The sequence below is a fragment of the Rutidosis leptorrhynchoides genome, chromosome 3 (genome assembly GCF_046630445.1).
Source record: "Rutidosis leptorrhynchoides isolate AG116_Rl617_1_P2 chromosome 3, CSIRO_AGI_Rlap_v1, whole genome shotgun sequence".
Classification (NCBI taxonomy): Eukaryota; Viridiplantae; Streptophyta; class Magnoliopsida; order Asterales; family Asteraceae; genus Rutidosis; species Rutidosis leptorrhynchoides.
In genome coordinates this window covers 535,555,098-535,561,520 of record NC_092335.1, presented here as the reverse complement: position 1 = coordinate 535,561,520, position 6,423 = coordinate 535,555,098, and the positions used below count along the sequence as shown (strand labels likewise).

Genomic DNA, 6,423 nt, shown 5'->3' with positions numbered 1-6,423 from the left:
AAAAGGGAGCAAATGAAACTCACTTTTGCCTTGAAGGTATTTAATTCGACTTGGTCTCCGATAGATATCACGAATCTAACCATATATATAATATATCAACATATTTTCTTTTTAAGTAATCGTTACATATATATATACTTTTAATACTTTTAATATTTTCTTAGTCCGTAGTTAGCAGTCTGATGTTAGTGGTCCACAATTAGTTGCTTAAATAAAATAAATAAAGACCCCATCGTATTCGTATTGATCAGAATTAATCTCGACCCATGGTACCATGTTGTCAAATGACGTGTTGCGTACATAAAGTACCGTGTTGTCAAATGACGTGTTGCGTACAATCATGAGGTCTTATGATTAATCTTCTCGTGTTGTTTACGGGTGGTCCTGAAATATATAAAATCAAATCATAAGTAATTATATATAAAATATCATATTAATTAGAAAAGATATGATTAATTTACTTTTTCTCCAAATATTTTCGTAGCTAAACTAGCTTCGGATACCCAATCTTGTTTTAGTCGTAGTTTCTTCATTACAACTCCGTTTTTGTTGGTTCAACTTGCCACTTCCTTGGATCGAGTCAAATTTTAAGAATATGAACTGAAAATACCTTAGTTTGTATTCAAAATCATAGGTTATAGGTCAAACTTTGGTGAAACTTATGAAAGTGATCATTTTCCATCATAAAAACAACATTTAATGATCATTTTTATAAAAATACTTACACTTTGAGTTAAACCATGAAATTTTTATGTGTTGATATATTCATAAGAAATATCATTTTTCCAGAACATGAACTTCCAATTCAAAGTTCAAGATGGTTTTTAATTATCCAACCCAAAACAGCCCCCGGTTGCACTCCGACGACGTAGATTCAGTTTTTAAGATGTTCTTTGTAAAACCAAGTTATATCTTGTTAGGTTAGCATATCATTATGATATATTACAGGTCTTGAAGTGTTTTAAAAGTCAAGTTAGAAGGATCTATTTAGTTTGTGAACAAGTTTGAAATCATTCAAACTATGTTCTTGTTGTTAAAATTTTATACCATAAAATAAGATAGCTATATGAATATGAATTGAATAAGATTATGAACAAGGTTACTACCTCAAGTTACTTGGACAAAGTTACTGCAAAAGATAAGAAATAATCTTGGAATCAAAGAGTGGTGGAGTTGGATCAAAAGGTTGGAAGTATACTTCTTCAAATGGGTGGTTATTTTGATATGTTCTTGAAAGAGTTTTCTTATGATGTTTAAGGCTTATAATTGAAGCTAAATGATGGGGAAAATGCTTGGAGATGATCAAGTATGAAGTTAGGAGTATTTTGAAAGAGAAATGAGGGTGTAGGTATGAGAAAATGGAGTGAAGAAATGGTGTTCATTTATAAAAACGTTTTTAGTTTATAAAGAAAGAAAAGGATTCCTAATTTTGTTTTCTTACTAATAATTCATACTACTTGACAAATCCTAGTTACCTCATATCTAGGGTAGTAATAATGTTGATTAGGATGTTGATTTGATGTATATATACCAATAGTAAATACGTATAGAAGCTGGGTATGATACGGGTACATATACCCTAGATATACGTATAGAAATCTTGAGGAAACGGAATGAGAATTCAAATATAGCTATCTTTTGTGAATATACTTATATTGTTTTATGTATTTAAGTCCTTAAAAAGTGATTAAATACATTATATATACGATACATGTATAAGCATTATAGATTATAAGTATATATATCAAAGAATGTTACGTATAGTTATCGTTTTAAAAACTTAAGTTAGTAGTTTCAAAATATACTTATAACTCATTGTCATTAGTACACAATGAGATGTTAAACTATCCTTAGATCATGTTAAATATATATAAATACATATATATACACAAACGTATAATTATCATATGTTATATAGTTCGTGATATCATCGGTCATATTGGACGGTCAAACATTGTGTAAAACTCTTTTCAAAAACACAAGTCTCAACAATTTGGATTGCTTATCATGTTGGTATGGTTTAATTTATGTAAATATTAATCTCATAAGTATAATTTGGTCAGAAAATTCCGGGTCATTACAGCTTTTTAGCTTGAATCTTCATATCTTTTAATGGATCTAAGTTTTCTAACTTATGATCACATTACTTTGTTATAAAGATCAAAAACTTGGGTTTATGGTCTTCATGTAACTTAAAGATCTAAGCTTTATGCTTCAAGTTCTTCAAAGAACACTAAAGGTTCAAGCTTTCTAGCTTTGTGACCTTATAACTTGTGTGAAAGGGATCCAAGCTCTCTAGCTTAGGGTTCCATCACTTCATTTGAAATAGATTATTTTCATACTTGCTTGATTGAAGAAAAGTTTGTAGCTTTAGTTGTAAATGTAACTTGTAATTGTGTTAAAACTAAGGATATGATGTAACCTTGGTTCATCATCCATCTAAGACTCTTAAATGATTTGTGTTCTTACTTGGTCTTAACATATGGTATGTAGATGGTAGAATCTTGGTCAAGGTGATGCTAACCCATCAACGAGTTGTACACTTGAAGCTACAAGCATCAAGGATGAGAACCATGATGAGCATCAAGCACTAAGAACCCCACTGGAGCACCTTGCTTACTATTTTAGGGATCTGATCAGACACCTGGGCTACTGGAAAGTTAATTTTTAGTTAGTTCGGTTCGAGTAGATGATTTTCCATTTAGACCTCGTCTTAATCCGAGTTACGGTTTAGGATTTATGGCCTTCTGAAAGTCACTACACCCTATTACCGTTGTGCTAAAATTTCTTACCTACTCGCACTTAAACCATCGCCAGGGTCAAACGAAGATGAGTTTGGTTCTGGGAATTGGTCAGCAACTAGGGGACTCATATATGGATCCATAGCCACTGATTCCGCGTCTTTTCGATTTACGTAGAGGTCGTAGCTGCTGACCGAAGTCAGCCTATTGTTTCGATCTATATTCTTGTCAAACTTACTTAGCTTTTATGATGATGAATGATGATGATGATGACACTTAAACTTATTTTATGCACTATTAGAACTTATGAGGATAACATACTGACCTAGTAACCTTTGACTTAGGTTGACGACCTTTCGGACCGACTTACTACTTGCATACTTTCATTATCGACTTTATCGCTCTTATTACTGTGAGTTATAGCATCCCTTTTTACTTTAACTATTTTGGGACTGAGAATACATGCGCTTTTTACGTTTTACATACTAGGCACGAGTACTTAAACTTTATATATGTGTGGGTTATACAACAGCATAAACTTTCCCCTTAGCTCGGTAACGTTTAGTCATTGGTTTTTAAACCGGTGAACATGAATCTTAGATATGGATCCATAGGGTTTAACATCCCCACTCGGGCGAGTCGCACTAGCATTTAACGGGTGTTTAATACTTCGTAAACATACGCACTCGCCAAGTGTACTTTTAGGGGGTTATAAACGTTAAGTTAGTTACCAAGTGTCCACGGTTAAACATATACTTTTCATACTGTTTTGGAACACTGAAATCTCGTGGCCTACCTTACATTACTGTTACAACTTAAACAATAGCTCACCAACATTATTGTTGACGTTTTTAAGCATGTTTTCTCAGGTACTTAGAGTTTTGTTTCTTCCGCTGTTTAGACTTGCTGTCTTGGTGTTTAAACTTGCTGTTAAGGACCTGCTGTGCTAGATTTCTGCCGCATTACTTAGAGATGTCTCAATCATGGAACTTTTCTTTTGCATTCGTAGTTTATGTTATTTTCAAATAAAGACTTTGTAACGACCCATGTGTCACGTTATCTTTTGTAAACGCTATATTTTATGAATGTAAAACTGGTTTTCAAATAACATGTAGTATTCGACCGTGTAAAGATCCTGTTGTTGACAAATCGTACACGATGGTTTTGTACGGGGCGTCACACTATGCCTGTTCATGAGCTAGCATTCCATAATGTCAGTAGGATAACTGATGAAGTCATAGTATGCACTCACTTTAACCTTATCTGAATTACAAATTTTATCGCATTTACTTTATCTGTCTTATAAGTTAGAAAATCCTAAAATTAAGTAACCACTACTCCGTCCTAACTATCTTAGGCTTAAAAATAGGTTCGATTCTACTGATATCTCAAAAATACGACTCTAGGTCATACTTCCCTTACTCATACTAAGGAGTAGTATGATTTAGGCCCCTCTAAATATAAATTTAAAACAGTACCTCCCCCTTGGGTGGCTGATCCTGACGTACTGCGGCCCGACGACACCGCACGAATAAAACCGTCTGTTTCGGCCATATCATGGGGGAGTCTAGTTTTTGGCACCGATGTCGGGGAACTGGTTTCAGGCAATACTACTCTCTATCAAACTTATTCACAAAAATTTAGTGGTGTCTAAGAAAGACAATTATACACGGACTTGGTTGTTGGATTTTCCGAACAGTCGCCAATTATATTGGGACCAAAAGGATCCTGCCTCTCCATAGTCGGCCTGGCCACTTGGTTTGTTGAATAGTTCGTGTCGAGCTCTGTTACCGAAATACCAGGGAATCAGTAGCCAGAACCAAAAACATATTCAACCATAGGATAGTTAATTAATTAAATTAGAATTAGATTACCTTAGAATTAGATTACATTAGATTACTTTAGAATTAGACTACCTTAGACTAGTTTAGCTTACCTTAGATTACTTTAGAAATTTAGTTTATTTGCTAAAAATTAAAAACAAAAAGGCATACCCAGTGTATGACCCAAACCCGATCTAGACCAGGGCCGTTGTTATTCGTACCTAATCCAGACGTAATAATCTCTAAAGCACGCAAGGAAGCACGAATCAGAAATCGAATGGCGTTACGCGTTACTTTAGCAGAAAATATCAAACCTTCGATTGAAGGTCGAGGAGGACCGATCAGATTTTTAGAGATTCAAGGACACTAGTTCGAGTTAAAACATCACATCATCCAGCTCATTCAAAATAGATGTCAGTTTCATGGATTACCGAATGACGATCCTAATTCTCACCTTGATAAATTCATATCTCTTTCGAACTTCTACAAACAGCCAGGGATAGGACAAGATATAGTCCGGCTATACTTGTTTCCCTATTCTCTCACTCATCATGCTCAAACTTGGTTCGAAGGACTGGAAAAAGATTCCATCACGTCATGGACGGAAATGGCTACTAAATTCCTAACCAAATATTTCCCTCCTTCTAAACAAACCAAACTAAAGAATGACATCATTAACTTCAAACAAAGTTATGATGAATCTCTTTACACTGCATGGGAGCGATTCAAAAGCCTGCTGAAGAAATGCCCTAATCACCAGCTAGAACGGCCAGTCCAAATCTGTACCTTCTACAATGGTCTTACGGTAAATCATAGGATGACGATCGATGCAGCAGCTCAAGGGTGTGACAACCCGGAAATTTTCGACCAAATTTAAACTTTAATCTTTATATATTCCCGACACGATAAGCTAAGTTTGTAAGTTGAATCTCAAGAATTTTAAACTATGTTCATACATTCATTTAACCTCGACTAAATTCCAAAGATTCACGAACCATTATAGGAACGGATATGATTATATATGTATATATGTATATATTATAACTTGAAAACGTTAGCAAGTATTAAACATATAATACTTTACATGAACGTATTTGTTTCAATATGTTTATCGATGGAATTAGAAGATTATATCAAACGATTAATTTATCTGGTACGGTGTATGATTAAGAGTCTCTGTTAAGAGGTCCACTTTTGATTTAGCAAACCTTTCCTTTTTAATGGTAAAAGAAAAAATTGGTAAAGTGATTTATTAGAAAGAACAAAAGTGTCAATTAACGGGAACTAGACAAGGGTTAGTGGAGATTCCCGTCTGATTTTCAATTTATGCTTTACAATAATTGTCTTGTGACTTTTAATAAGATAAAACCATATGTCAAGTTAAGATGATTTTATACGCACATTTATCCATTTGATCTAATCCTACAACCCATGAATAAACTGTAAGTGAATAACTTGAAACCTGTTATGATTTATTTATTATTTTACTCTCTTAAGTAAAAACATTTTTTTCGACATAATAGAACTAGTTTATTAATATATATGTTTAAATAACGTAGGTTGGAATATTAGTTGTTAGATATAAGAATAACTTGCAACGTACATTAAAACGTGTTCTTTAAATATATATGTTTTTTTAAATTAGTTTAGTACACGATAGTAACATTCGCTTAGTGATGCGATTGATATTTAAAAAAAAAGTTAATACATAAACGAATTATATTTAATTAAGTTTTTAAATGAAAACGTTACGAGTTATAATATTTTTCTGAACGATTTTTAAAACGAACTTTGAAAAATAATTGGTTTTGAAAGACTAAATATTGTATCATTAGATAAATATTTCAAACATATATTAT

The 6,423-nt window shown here is 33.1% G+C and overlaps 1 non-coding gene across 1 annotated transcript; it reads right to left on the bottom strand.

The window, feature by feature from the left end:
- Window positions 1-5,219: 5,219 nt before the first annotated feature.
- On the bottom strand, window positions 5,220-5,326 carry LOC139903406 (small nucleolar RNA R71). Its single transcript, XR_011778227.1, has one exon. It is a non-coding gene; the product is annotated as a small nucleolar RNA R71 (small nucleolar RNA).
- Window positions 5,327-6,423: the final 1,097 nt, after the last annotated feature.